Raw genomic sequence first — 14163 nt, forward strand, 5'->3', positions numbered from 1 at the left:
CAAGGTTTGAGTTGATTACAGTCTACATCATTCCATCCAATGAAATGTTCCACCACATAACGGAGATGGCCACAATCTTCTTCTCTAGGAACACCGATCCCTCCGTTATCAGGCTGACTGACAGTCCAGAAGCTACAAAGGGTTAGAGCACATTACAACACATTACAACACAGGAGCATTAACATCCTCGTTGAGGCTATAGGCCAGTGATTCTCAACCCTTTTCATATCAAGGACCCCTAATTTAGTCCACATTAGGGCCACGGACCCCCATTTGATGAGATTTGGTCTCTTGGACATAAATCTGAGAATGTTTTTATTGTTAGATATGATTTTGTCCAGAATTCCATGACTATCTGTATTGCAGGTAAAGAGATAACAGCGAAACTATCATCAACATAGTCATTCTTCTACATTCTCTAATTGTGTTAACTTCTTGTAAATTAACTAATGGTGAAGCTTAACAATTCATCAATTTGCTGGGGACCCCCTGGAACCCCCTCAAGGACCCCTGGTGGTCCCCGAACCCCTCATTGAGAACCACTGCTATAGGCCACAAGTTCAAGACACATACAACAAATGTTCCCAAAAAGCATTTTAAAGCGCTCAACAATGATTTCCCCATTCATGTTGCTTTATTTCATAGCATGTCATTTTTAAGCTCATCCTACATGATTTCCGCAACAATTTCATGACTGACCTCCAATGCTAGAGGATTTTGTTAAACAAAGCTATGCTGGACTGAAAATCTGGTATGTGGTATAGAGAGGAATAGTTGTGGAAAATGATGAGATTGCTATGCCAAAGCTCATTGACTAGTTTTGCCTTTCATTCAGTGCGGTAGACCTCTTTGTGTGCCCATGTGAGCTGAACACCATCTAATGTTTGAAATTCATCTTCCATACCTCTTGGGGCTTCTCAGTGGTGTCCCATCCACCCATGTCCAGTTTCCCTCCTCCTCTCTGTCAGTCAGACTGAGCCACGCATCCTTGTTCAGTTCATTCAGAAACTCCTGCCAAAGACGGTTACAAAGATCTCTTTGAGTTTGTGTACATGCAAACAGAACTCCATTTAGTGTGAATAATCAGATTAAAGCTGCACTATAGGCAACACAGCAGAGCAGCTCATCCCCATTAACCGAGACTCTGTAACTTTGCCCTATTTGCTTAAATGAAATTCTGTTTTCAGGTATGTACACTTCTCCACACAGGAAGTGATGAATCCAAACTTAGGAGTGAAATCCAAAGTGTCTCCTAAACAGCTGTGAGCAGCTCTGTCCAGAGAAAGCTGGACTCACCAACGTTAGAGGGTGTAGGTATCTTTGGTATAAAGCATCACAGACCGGTCAGGTTAACACGAGTGAGCTGTGTGCAGTTTACTGACGTCATCTTAGGATTTCTGGGTATTGAAGTTCAAATCTTTCCAACAGTTACGCCTGACCTATACAGCATGCATAACGTTTGCGTATCTGAACTTGTTGCAGCATGTTAAGATGCTCCATCAGCTCTGTCCTTGTTCCATTCTGCCTGTTATGTTGGGCTTATCTACATTTTACCTAAATGAACACAGTTATCTAGTTTTGCTTATTGTTCCATAAACAACTCAAGTTGTACCGTGAAGAACATTAATGTACCACATAGGAGTACTTAAGAAATAAATAGAGAAACACAGAGAAATAAATAGATGTCTCTGAAATCTAGGTAATCATCAGTATCAGGTATTCAACTAGGTTATTCTTAAATTGATTATGACCTTACTCTGGCCAAGATAATCAGACTAAGATGTTCACATGATAATTGCTATAGTGGGAGTATTGCTGCTATCAGGTTAAAATGCATTATCAGTGTGAATTTTAAGATAATCTGTGATTTTATCTATTTCTGGCGTGTAACTGACACAATATGAATAATAAACGTCACAGGTTTCACATCTTCTTTTGCTTACACACACACACGTTTTCCCGGTAGCCCTGTATGATGACCAAGTCAGCTCCCCTGCTGAGACAGTCCTGTCTGCCCTCGTCCCAGGTTTTCTCCCCTGTGGAGACGTAGCAGCAGCTACAGTCAAACTTCAGCCAGCCCTCTGGACAGCCGGCTTTCTCTGGTCAACATCATGTGAGATAGAGTGGCAGGTGGAAAAAAACAACAGGAGATTCATTAGGAGGAAACTGAAAGGAATGGAAAGGGATGTGTCAGACTATGAAGCCTAAGGAACAGTGTTCACATAAAAATCATGGAAACCTATGTGAGTTTATATAGGAAGGAAGGAAGGAATATATAACCGTTACCAGAGCAAAGCATCTTGTCCTGGCAATCTTCATCCTCAGTTAATTTGTTATAAATGGTTAGTAACTGTTTGTAACTGCTCTACAACTGGTCTTGTTTTTAGTCACATTGTTATAGCTGGTCAGCAACTGGTCTCTCTCTTCAGTCAGCTGGTTGTAACTGAGCTGCAACTGGTCTCTCTCTTTAATCAGCTGGTTGTAACTGGTCAGCAACTAGTCTCTCTCTTCAATCAGGTTGTTGTCTCCAGTCTGTTCAGTCCAGTTTCGGTCCAGTTGGGTGTCGGTGCTGGCTGGGAGGGGAGAGAGAGGAAGTGGTCACATGACAAACTGAGCTGAACTGAGCTTAAATTTGAAACAGGAATCTGTATTTCTGACAGGAATCACCTAGTTATGTAGTCATAACTATAGAACTTAAATGGATAGAACGGTCTTTCCTATTCAAATCAATGTTCCCGGATGGAGCAGCGGACATTTTACCATTGGGCTAGCTTCCGTATATACTGACTTATGGCAAGTCACTGAGGAGAGAGGTTTTGAAGCAAGGACCAAAGCAGTGGAAAACTGGCTTTGCAGCTGAATTAAAGGTCCGATACTCTACACTTCCCAGTGTCTTATTTTATGACTTGAGGTCCATTCAAAGCTGTGTTTGTGGTGTCATGTACCAAAAACACTCTCAATCCATTTTTACTTTAAGGCTTTGTCTTTAAGGCTCATTAATATTAACGACCCCTCTGTTCTGATTGGCTAACCGCTTCAAGAGTGAAACGTGAGACACACCGCAGCCTAGCAGCTACAGGTAGGGAAAACTCAATGGTAATAAACAATGACAACCGCTCAACTGCTTTGAAAAACACTTTGTTAATCTATTATTTCTTACAAAAATTTGTAAGCCTTTGTGACACCACAAAGTTATGGCAGTCCAAACGGCTCATTTAGAGGATCGGTGTCAGAGATTTGCAGATAAGGTGAACCCAAATGCAGAACAGTAAGGCAGGAGACAGGCCTGGAGATCAACAAAGGCTTTTACTGGTAGTCTCAGCAGGCAAAGGATACAGAACATAAGTCTAGACTAACAAACAAGCATAGAAAGATGGGTGGCGAGAACTTAAATACTGGACTAGCAAATTAACTAACAAGAGGGTTAGCTCTAGCTAGCTAGGTTTACTAATATGCTGATTTTGATTAGAAGAGCTAGTGAGAGAAGCACAAACTTTGACAATGCTATGTTAGCCTCGTCACTAACATCAGCTTTCAGTTGAGTTTTGACAGTTTGCTAAGCACTCATGCAACAGACACGTCTGCACAATTCTCAAGCATAGTTAACATTTTACCATGGCAAACAGTGGAAGGACTGTTATATCCATTTAAAGGATAAGGCTGGTGTTTTTGTAATGCATTGCTTATTGGCAACAAATCCTATGAAAATAACAAAATCCACTTCCCACGGACCGTTTTTAGCCATTAACCCGGAAGTCATTGGCTCCAATTGTAAGCTAAAAACCCTGAAATCCAGCTCACAAAGACATAGTTTCAATTTTAAAACTCGCTAACTGTTACCACGAAAAGTCAGGCTGTTGTAGTTATAACCAAATCAAATTCAAATGGGAACAAATTCTTCATTACGCCAGGGACTATTTTCGGTGCTACGGAACTACTTTCCTGAGATCGCAAACGTGTTTACAGCCGGCTTATTAAGTTGTTTGAGGAAAAAGTCGCCATGGCTCTGTGATGGGTTTTTAATCGTTTTTTTTAATACAATGGAGTTCTATGGCTGCTGGGACATGGCTGCATTGGGCACCAGCTACATGGACTAGACTTGCTGGCAAAACAAATTCATTGCTGATTTTGTTATTTTCATAGGATTTGTTGACGGTAAGCAATGCATTAAAAAACACCGGCCTTATCCTTTAACTTCTGTGGTCATAACTAATGCTAATTTGAGGGATTATAATTCACAGACCTAGACAAACTTAATTGTGTATAATTTTGATAACAGGACACACCACAGAATGTGTGACTAATTTATGTTTGTGTAGGCGTGATTAATATCAATTAAAAACAGCTCAAAGAGGAAGAGCGATTTGCAGCGGAAACACCAAACTTACTAAACAACAGAGCGCAGTAATACACAGTGGATTGATATAACATGTTTTCATGTTTTCAGTAAAAGCTAGAAAATTTGAAAGGGTGTGTAGACTATTGATATCCACTGTATAAGTGGACTGTATGAGGGGATGGGAACTCTAACCCATTTCTGAGGCATAGCTGATAACATTTACTCTTCACTGTATTCAATGTAGTGTTTGATTGAAGATCCACATTGATGGGGATCCTCAGCTGCAGATATTCAGAAGTGAGAAACAGCTCCAGTATGGATTAAAAATGATGTGGTTTGGAAGCAAAGTGCCACAACTGGTATTCATTTGAATGAAATGGGTAGAAAAGTGTTTACTTACTGTGGAGAAGTCTTAGAGAGATGTTGAGCGAAGCTTGTAGGATAAATAGCAGCCCAATGCTCCCGGCAAGCATTCTGTAGAGGACCTTCCCTGTAAGGCCAACACACACACACACACACACACACACACACACACACACACACACACACACACAAATATGGCAAATTAACTATATGAAAAACCATAACCACTAACCATTTTTCAACCTCATGTTTCGCATCTTCACTGAAATACTATCGGATGTACTTTAATAAAATTCCTTTTCTGAAACGGGGAAAATCTCTCTTTTCTTAATTTGCGGAAGAAAAAAACATTTGCTTACTACGTTTTTGGTCCTTGCTGGTCCTCAAAGTCATATCGATGGCTGAGTCCTCAGGAATTTTGTCATATTCCTTGATGATGTCAGATCCACCAGGCCCAGAGGACCGTGCCATGACCTTCAGCTGATACAGTATGGAGAGAGTACTGCTTGGACTGGCAGTGTCTGGCAGTGTTGGACTGGATTTAAGCCTGGGTTTCTCTAAAACATGTAGATACACATCTCCCTCTACACTCAGGGTGCTTTACTTGGGTCATTGGCTGTTTTGACTTTAAGACAGGAAGTCTGATAATGTTACCTTTATCTCACCTCATGTTTCCCGTTCAGATGGTTAAGAACAACTTCACGTGGATCCCAGATGAGGATAAGACGTATTTATCTGCTGATTCTCACACTAGAGCAGCAGCAGTGTGTGTATGAAGCAAAATACTGAAACCTGAGACTCTTCGATCTATTGCAGTTCACAGTTTATTTATTTGCCCACATAAAGGTCAGAGTCACAGAAGGGAAAAACGAACAGACTGTGCAGACAAAATAAAAGCAAATCAACCACACAGCAGTATAACAGTATATTACCTTGATTCATCAATTGCAATTCATCAACACAGCCTGTCAGTGATGTTGAAGCACTTTCTCTGCTGTACCTGCTTTCTTTTGCCTCAGTACACATTGACTCAGATACGTACATTTTAGGTGTCTTATCTAAAAGACAAGAGACATTACATTCAGATATTACACAAGTTCAACATTACTAAGGACATTTAAGGATACAAAGGTTCCTACCTATTACTGCACAGACTGAACAGAATTTACTAGATTTTTTACCCTTTTCTGGACTACAGTCTGTATGTCTCTAACAGTGACTTTGTGAACAAATGTCCAAAATGTCAAGACTTCTGATATTTGAAGCTAATACCAAATGGTCAGAAATGTTTGATTTGGTTTTCTAATCATTCATCATGGAGCTGTGACCGCTGTGTCAGAAACCACTGGCTGATGACTGGTGTATTTACTTTATATATTTCAGTGTTTCAAGTTATTAGCTCAAACTTTTCCACATCAGTTAGATTACATTCTGAAACATTCTGGAAGAGATCAACACTTGATAAAGAGGAGTTTCATCTTCACTGCTCTCAATGAAAAGGAGACATTTTGATAGGAATAAACAGGGTTCAGGAAAGTTGACACCATTCAATATTTATTTCAGTGGCTGCATTATAATACACTCCTTTCTTCCTGTGTGAGGCTTAGTTGTGGTTGCAGCTTGACATAACACTGCAGTCTTATGCTGACATCATAACCAGCAGTGAACAGTAACCATCACTGAGGTCAACGTTCCCAATGATGACTTCCAGGTTTCATCCACTGTTTAGTTAAGACTTTACTTTCAGGGATCATTTCTATAGTTTTTGACTGGAGAAATGTGTTTCTAAAGTGTTTGGTCTCACTAACCACCATGATGAGTTGTGATATTTCCTTCTGACAGTGAAGTGGACAGTGAATAATGATTCATTTCATAGGTTCACTGTCATTGATGACTGTTCTTTGCTTTCTAGTGGAGCATTGAGGAAGGAAGTATGTTCTGAGTGGTTACTTTTACTGATGCCGAAAAAACCCCCGAATCTGAGGTGTTCTAGAACAGTAGTTCTCAATGTGGTGTTTGGGGTCCTTGAGGTGGTTCCAGGGGGTCCCCAGCAAACTAATGAATTCTTATACCATTATTATCATTATTATCATTTACAAGAAGTTAACACAATTAGAGAATAACTATTTTGATGATCGTTTCACTGTTATCTCTCTACCTACAATACAGATAGTCATGGAATTCTGGACAAAATCATATCTAATAATAGAGATATTCTCAGATTTGGGTCCAAGAGACAAAATCTCATCAAATGGGGGTCCGTGGCCCTAATCTGGACTAAATTAGGGTCCTTGATATGAAAAAGGTTGAGAATCACTGTTCTAGATTGAACATAGAAAAGAGAAACTTTGGATGTGTTTATTGGAATCAAACCACCACTAAAACATTAACAGGAGGTAACCAGTCTGAACACAGTGTTTCCCTCGATGCTCCACCAGAAAGCAAAGAACAGTCATTAAAGACGGTGAATTAATGAACTAAATCATTTTCCACATCCTTCCAGTCTTCAGTTTGGCTACTGTATGTTTCTGATGGTGTAACAGCAGTACAACACTCATTCATTCAAAGCATCATCCAACTATAATGTCAACACAATTACTGAAGATCTTCAGGATAGTTCCACTAGTGCCACTTCTCTTATTGAAGCTCTTCTCATTTATCAACACTTCAGGAGTCTGTATTTCATTGTATTTAAAAACTAAAACATCTAATTTCACAACATTTAAAAACAAAGCTTTATCTGCTTTGTTATTGCTGGTTTAATCTGGGATTTCTTTTCCACATCATTATTAGTACACACTCAGATCATATTCCCTTCCTCAATGCTCCACTAGAAAGCACAGAACAGTCATCAATGACAGTGAACATATGAACTGAATCATTATTCACTGTCCACTTCACTGTCAGAAGGAAATATCACAACTCATCATGGTGGTTAGTGAGACCAAACACTTTAGAAACACATTTCTCCAGTCAGAAGCTATAGAAATGATCCCTGAAAGTAAAGTCTTAACTGAACAGTGGATGAAAACTGGAAACCATTAGAGTGAAAGTCATTCTCTGTGACGGTCGTTGTCTGGTTAGTGGGAGTGGAAACATTTTCCCCCTCCCCCAAATGAATGAATAAACAACATCAACTGAAGTTGAGCTAAGAGAGTTTGTTTCTTCACAGATGACAGAAATGGAAGAGATGGTGACAGAGCTTCCTGTTGAGCCACTCCTCCACTGAATATGAACCAACTCCTCCTCACTGAATATCACTAACTCCTCCTCACTGAATATCACTAACTCCTCCTCACTGAATATCACTAACTCCTCCTCACTGTAACCAGCTGCTTCTCTGCTGCTCATCTGACTGCAGGTAAGAACAAACTGCACTGAACAACTTGGCTTTCTGGATTGGAATTCTAGATGCTTGTGTTCTAAAATGACTCACCTTTTAGTGTTGGAGGTAGAAAGATAGAGTCCAAAGCAACTTGTATGTTAGTGTGCAAGATTCAAGCAGCTGTGTGTGTGTGTGTATGTGTGTGTGTGTGTGTGTGTGGTGAGTCATACTGGATAGAGGGGGATAGCAGGCAGAGGAGCAAAGCTCAACTGTTCACTTCCAACTTCTTTGTTAGATTTGGACTCAACAAGGAAGGATTCATGTCTGGATGAAGGTTTAGCTTCTGTCAAAGTCACTCAGAAGAGATTTCTGCTCTGTGTTTACTTGTCTTTACTGTATTTCTTATGCACCAAGGTACATGGGCTGTATGTTAGAGCCCAAGGTGAATAAACTTGCTGAACCAGTCTGACCTGCTGACTGAACAACTGATATGTGAACAGTGAACAAACATGAACAGACAGACTCAGTGTCTCAGCTCCAGACAGCAGCAGGGTAGAAAGCTGTGCAGATTTTAACCAAATGAGGAAGCAAAAGTTCCTCAGCAACAGGTTTCATAACAATACCGCAACAAGCAGCACTTCCTGCAGACACTTTGGTTAGATATCTGCAGTGTTAAAAGCTCACAGTGCAGTAAAATCCACTGTGTTTATATGAAAACACTCAATTCACTTCTTCTTGTTTGCAGTCCAGTGTATCTGCTATGAGATATGAAAAGCTGTGCATAACATAAGTTGACATACAACAGAATGAGGAGGGAATGCTCATTTTCTGTTGTATGTAAACTTTCTGTTGTATGGTAAATTTCTGTGAAGAAGCCACATACTTTAGTTTGGGTTTAAATGTAGAAGTGATGGAAGTTACATCCAACAGAAAGTTAACATTGTGATGAAGACACATATTTGGTTTAGACTCTGGATCTTACAGTTACAGATATGATCATATTAGTTTGAACTCCTTTGTCTCCTTTAATTAACAAAACTATATTTTTCTAAGCTGCTGTAGTTGAACATATTTTACTGTGCAGTAACTAGTAGCTTGTAAACCTGACCCAACACTGTACATATTGTGTTTTTATTCATCATGATCCATTGTCTTTTCCAGTATGATATATTCACTATATGTCACTCTGTCACGTGTCACTATGTCAGTGTTTCTGTAAAGCCACTAGATGGCAGCATTGTTGCAGTTCTGACTTACTGCTGCAGTGCCACAGCTGAGGCAGAAGTCATGTTCACTTTTCAATGGAAAGGACAGTCCACAGTATATATGAGCATATGGAGTAAAGCATAATATATGTAAAAGCCTTTTAAGTGGAGAAGAGAACTAAACCTTATGAATGAGCTGGACTTCTTCAAAGAAAATGACTTGACATCTGTCCCTTTTTATTCTCTATGGATTACAACTTTATCACAACACAGGCTCAAGTCTTAGTTATCTGGTCAAAGGGACTGTGAGATTGTCTGGGTTCATAGCTGATAACACTGCTATAGAATATGATCAGTAGAAGAAGTCAAACAGTAACATGTCATTCATTGTCTGTGAGCATCTCTGATTTGACGCCGTATCCACAAACATTCTGAGAATCCTCTCAGAGAGCTTTTTATCTTCCCTTAGCAATCCCTTAGCAAGGAGTCCCAGCTTAGGAGTGATTTAGGAAAGTTCTCAGAGAGACTCTGAGCAAGGAATGGACAAGAACCTTTATCTTAGTGAGGAGGTGTGGTCGACCCCGTTGCTAGGTGTGATGCTCTCTTTGGATGCTGTCATTGGTTGATCAATAAAAATCAACACGTCTCTTTTTGTCATCCAGAATGAACACAAGGAATCACACAAGATAAAACACAAATTACTCGATATTAATGCGTGGTTTGCTTATGCTATCAAAATTAAAATAAAAATAGAGCTCATTGGACAAAATCTTTGAAAACCATACGAACGGTACTTTTTAATACTTGTACGGTTCTCACAGGTTGATGCATTCTGCCTTTATTTGGGTGGATGCAGTAATGTTATTATACTTTACTAATTTGATGTTGAGATTTGGTGAAAATGGCTCAAGACTCAGTAGTATTAGTATAATTTATAGACTATATTGGCAAGCGTATATGAATAGGATTTTTGAACACGAGCATATCGCAGATGATGCGGACATGTGTCCCATCAGTGACCAGACAATACAGAGAAAACTCACTGTATCCATAGCTTCTGTTTTGTCGGCATAAGTCCAGTGGGAATTAAATAGGTTGCGTCACAATATGAGTCTGTGAAGGAGCTGTGATTGTTTGTGTGATTATTCTACTATGTGGTTGCATTACCACTGCTGCACTGTTTTCCTGTTGCTAAATAATAATAGCGTTAATGCTTCTTTTCTGCGTCTTTCAGCCATTTTCTCCTCTCCTTAAGAAACTCCTTAGCTCCTAAAAGTCCTCCTCTCTACTCTTAACAGTTTTCCACCTTAGGAGCTCTCTTAAGGGCTAAGATGCTTTGTGAAAAGCTTTGATCTTTACTAGGATTTAGTCTTACTTTTAAGGGGAAATTCTTAGAAAACGTCATCACTCTCAGAGTTTTCTTAGAATTTCACCACTAGGACCAACTCTTAGTTCTAGGAGGCTTTATGGATATGGCCCCTGGTGTTTACGAACAGACCTGAGAGAATATCCACAAAGCCGTATCCACAAAGCCTCCTAGTACTAAGAGTTGGTCCTAGTGGTGAAATTTTAAGAAAAGTCTTAGAGTGATGACGTTTTCTAAGAATTTCCCCTTAAAAGTAAGACTAAATCCTGACAAAACAGAAGCTATGGATATAGCGAGTTTTCTCTGTATTGTCTGGTCACTGATGGGACACATGTCCGCATCATCTGCAATATACTCTTGTTCAAAAATCCTATTCATATAGTCTATAAATTATACTAATACTACTAAGTCTTTAGCCATTTTCGCCAAATCTTAACATCAAATTAGTAAAGTATAATAACATTACTGCATTTGCCCTAACAAAGGCATAATGCATCAACCTGTGAGGACACAGTTATCTTTCAAATCCCATTTTAAGAAAGTATGTCGTAGAGTTAAGTTTAACTTATATAACTTCAGATTAATCAGAAATTCAATGACCACTGACGCATCCAAGTTATATATGAATGCAATGATAATCTCACACTTCACATACTGCTTGACAAGTTGGGCACAAGCTAATAAAACAACACTTAAGCCACTTGAAACATTGTACAAACAATCCACTACAAACAGCCGCTTCAAACATTCATAACATAGAGGTCAAATACCAACCGGGCAACCAGAGGTTCAACTCGAGGAGACTGTGTTGTACCCATTAGAAAAAGTGCCTTTAGCCACTCTGCATTCTCAGTTAAGGTGTGGCAGGAATGGAATTCAGTACCAGCGCATATTAGAGAACTTAGTACTTACCGTTCCTTCTCAGGGCAGCTGAAATTATGGCTTAGTAATAGCCAGACATGTATACATTAGTACTGCAACCGATGCTTCTGCCGACATCTTGCCAACTGTCTTGTCCTGCTTGCTTGTCTTGCCTCTAGTATGTGCAGTTGTCTTGTTCAGTGCATGCTATTGTCCGTGCTGATGTGTATGCTATGTGCTCTAGTGTCATATATGTGCTTTTACTGTGCATTTGTTTTGTCTACATGCCACTGTCTGCTAATCTGTCCTTTCTTGTTTCATTGTCTCTCTTGTGTCACTTACTTAGTTCATTATCTCTGTAACACATGCATTTTAATTCTATCTTATTTGAAATTTTAGGCTGCCTTTTAAACATCTGGCCAGGGACAGCAGATGAAAACGAGCCTTTCTGGCTAACTCTGGCTCATTTACAGTTTGACTGTTGATTGATGTGCATTGTCCCTGAAAAATAAACCAATAAAATAAAAAAATATAAGATATTTAGCAATAGGCAAACAGTGCAGCAGTGATAATTTAGGTTTATGCAACCACACAGTAGAACAATCACACAAACAATCACAGCTCCTTCACAGACTCATATTGTGACGCAACCTAACCTTTAATTCCCAAAACAGCAAAACAGCAGCTATGGATAGAGTGAGTTTTCTCTGTATTGTCTGGTCACTGATGGGATACATGTCCGCATCATTTGCAATATATTCTTGTTCAAAAATCCTATTCATATAGGCTTGCCAATATAGTCTATAAATTATACTAATACTACTGAGTCTTGAGCCATTACCAAATCTTAACATCAAATTAGTAAAGTATAATAACATTACTGCATCCACCCAAATAAAGGCAGAATGCATCAACCTGTGAGGACCGTACAAGTATTAAAAAGTACTGTTCATATGGTTTTCAAAGATTTTGTCCAATGACCTCTATTTCTATTTTATTTTTGATAGTATAAGCAAACCACGCGTTAATATAGAGTAAAATGTGTTTTATCTTGTGTGATTCCTTGTGTTCATTCTGGATGACAAAAAGAGGCGTGTTGATTTTTCTTGATCAACCAATGACAGCGTCCAAAGAGAGCATCACACCTAGCAACGGGGTCGACCACACCTCCTCACTAAGATGGAAGTTCTTGTCCATTCCTTGCTCAGAGTCGCTCTGAGAACTTTCCTAAATCACTCCTAAGCTAGGACTCCTTGCTAAGGGATTTTAGGCGAAGATAAAAGAGAGAGGAATTTGTTACTCTTGTTGGTCCTTGCACCAGTTGAGTAAGAGAGAGAGAGAGAGAGAGAGAGAGAGAGAGAGAGAGAGAGGAATTGGTTACTCTGCTTGGTCCTTGCAGCAGTTGAGTAAGAGAGAGACAGACAGAGAGAGAGAGAGAGAGAGAGAGAGAGAGAGAAAGAGAGGAATTGGTTACTCTTGTTGGTCCTTGCACCAGTTGAGTAAGATTGAACTGGTCTGTTATCTCCTTTTATCCCAGTTTATGTTAAAATCACCCATAAGTATTAGTTCTTTTTTGCCATCACATTCTTTAAGAATGCTGTGTAGATGTTCATAAAACAAACTGTTAGATGATGGAGGTCGATATAAACAACAGTGAAACATTCAACCCAATACATTCCAGATCTGTTTCATGTGACCATTTAATGAGACTGCATTTGATTGTCTCTTTAACATAGATTAACAATCCTCCCCCTCTACCCTTGTTTCTCTCCCTCCTAAACACATTGTACCCAGAGACATTGAAAGCAGCTATGGGAGAAAATTCGTTTTTTCCTGTTCCAGTCTCACTGACTACAAGCTGACTGAGCAAAAAGCAGTTAGATAAAGGCTAACTTCCTGTTCTGCAGTCAGGCTCTTCGGTGCTTTTTTGCGGTTGGAGGTAGTGGCAAAAGAAGAAAAGGCCAGCCACATTGTCATTTATGACGTGAGACATTAGGACCAAAAACATCAGTGATCATGATATGAGTCTGCACATTCACTCACTACAGAACAATAATGATAGCTAGACAGCAGGTTGACACGAGTGAGTAAGGTCAGAGCTGGTTCTTGACTTTTGGCTCTAAACAAGATTGTGTTTGTGGCCCCAAAACTCCTCAACCATAACCAAATCACTCCCAGCTCCATCATCATCATAACTGCATGAAGTGCAGGGGTTAAACTGGGATTTGTGATGTGACGGTTGGCAGGTATGTGCATGCATGTGCAGTCGCTGAATATTATGTTTAGAAGTAGGATATATCAACTCTTTGTTTATTTTGCCATCAATCCAGTTAGGTCAAGCTTGTTCAGTATATTGTTACGCATATCAGTGCCAGAGTTGCAGTACCTTGCTATTTGCTGAGCAGTCTATACACTCTTTAGTTTCAGTGGAGCCTTTCAGCTTTACAGTAATACAGTCCATGCACTCGTAGCTAAGTGTTAGCTGGCTCGATTGTAAAATACTCAATGACCATGGTCACTGGCTAGCAAATCAAATTCACTCTCATCTCAATATGGTTCTAGGACATCTAATTTAATCTGAATATCAGGCCAATTACAATAGACAGAATCTTAGTTTCACCCCTTTGCTTCATTTGGGATTCACTGGGCATCAATCATGCAAACTGGAATTTGAATTTTAGACTTTCGCACAAATGTCCATACA

The 14163-nt window shown here is 39.5% G+C and overlaps 2 non-coding genes across 2 annotated transcripts; one reads left to right on the forward strand and one right to left on the reverse strand.

Moving 5' to 3' along the window:
- The first annotated feature begins 6433 nt into the window (after nt 1–6433).
- On the forward strand, nt 6434–6649 carry LOC139667636 (small nucleolar RNA U3). Its single transcript, XR_011696943.1, has one exon. It is a non-coding gene; the product is annotated as a small nucleolar RNA U3 (small nucleolar RNA).
- An 847-nt stretch (nt 6650–7496) lies between these two features.
- LOC139667638 (small nucleolar RNA U3) lies at nt 7497–7713 on the reverse strand. Its single transcript, XR_011696945.1, has one exon. It is a non-coding gene; the product is annotated as a small nucleolar RNA U3 (small nucleolar RNA).
- Nucleotides 7714–14163: the final 6450 nt, after the last annotated feature.

This window comes from Centroberyx affinis, unplaced genomic scaffold (assembly GCF_046629955.1).
Source record: "Centroberyx affinis isolate AG114_WGS23_722 - 3 ecotype Tasmania unplaced genomic scaffold, CSIRO-AGI_Caff_v1 ptg005681l_1, whole genome shotgun sequence".
In the NCBI taxonomy this organism is placed as follows: Eukaryota; Metazoa; Chordata; class Actinopteri; order Beryciformes; family Berycidae; genus Centroberyx; species Centroberyx affinis.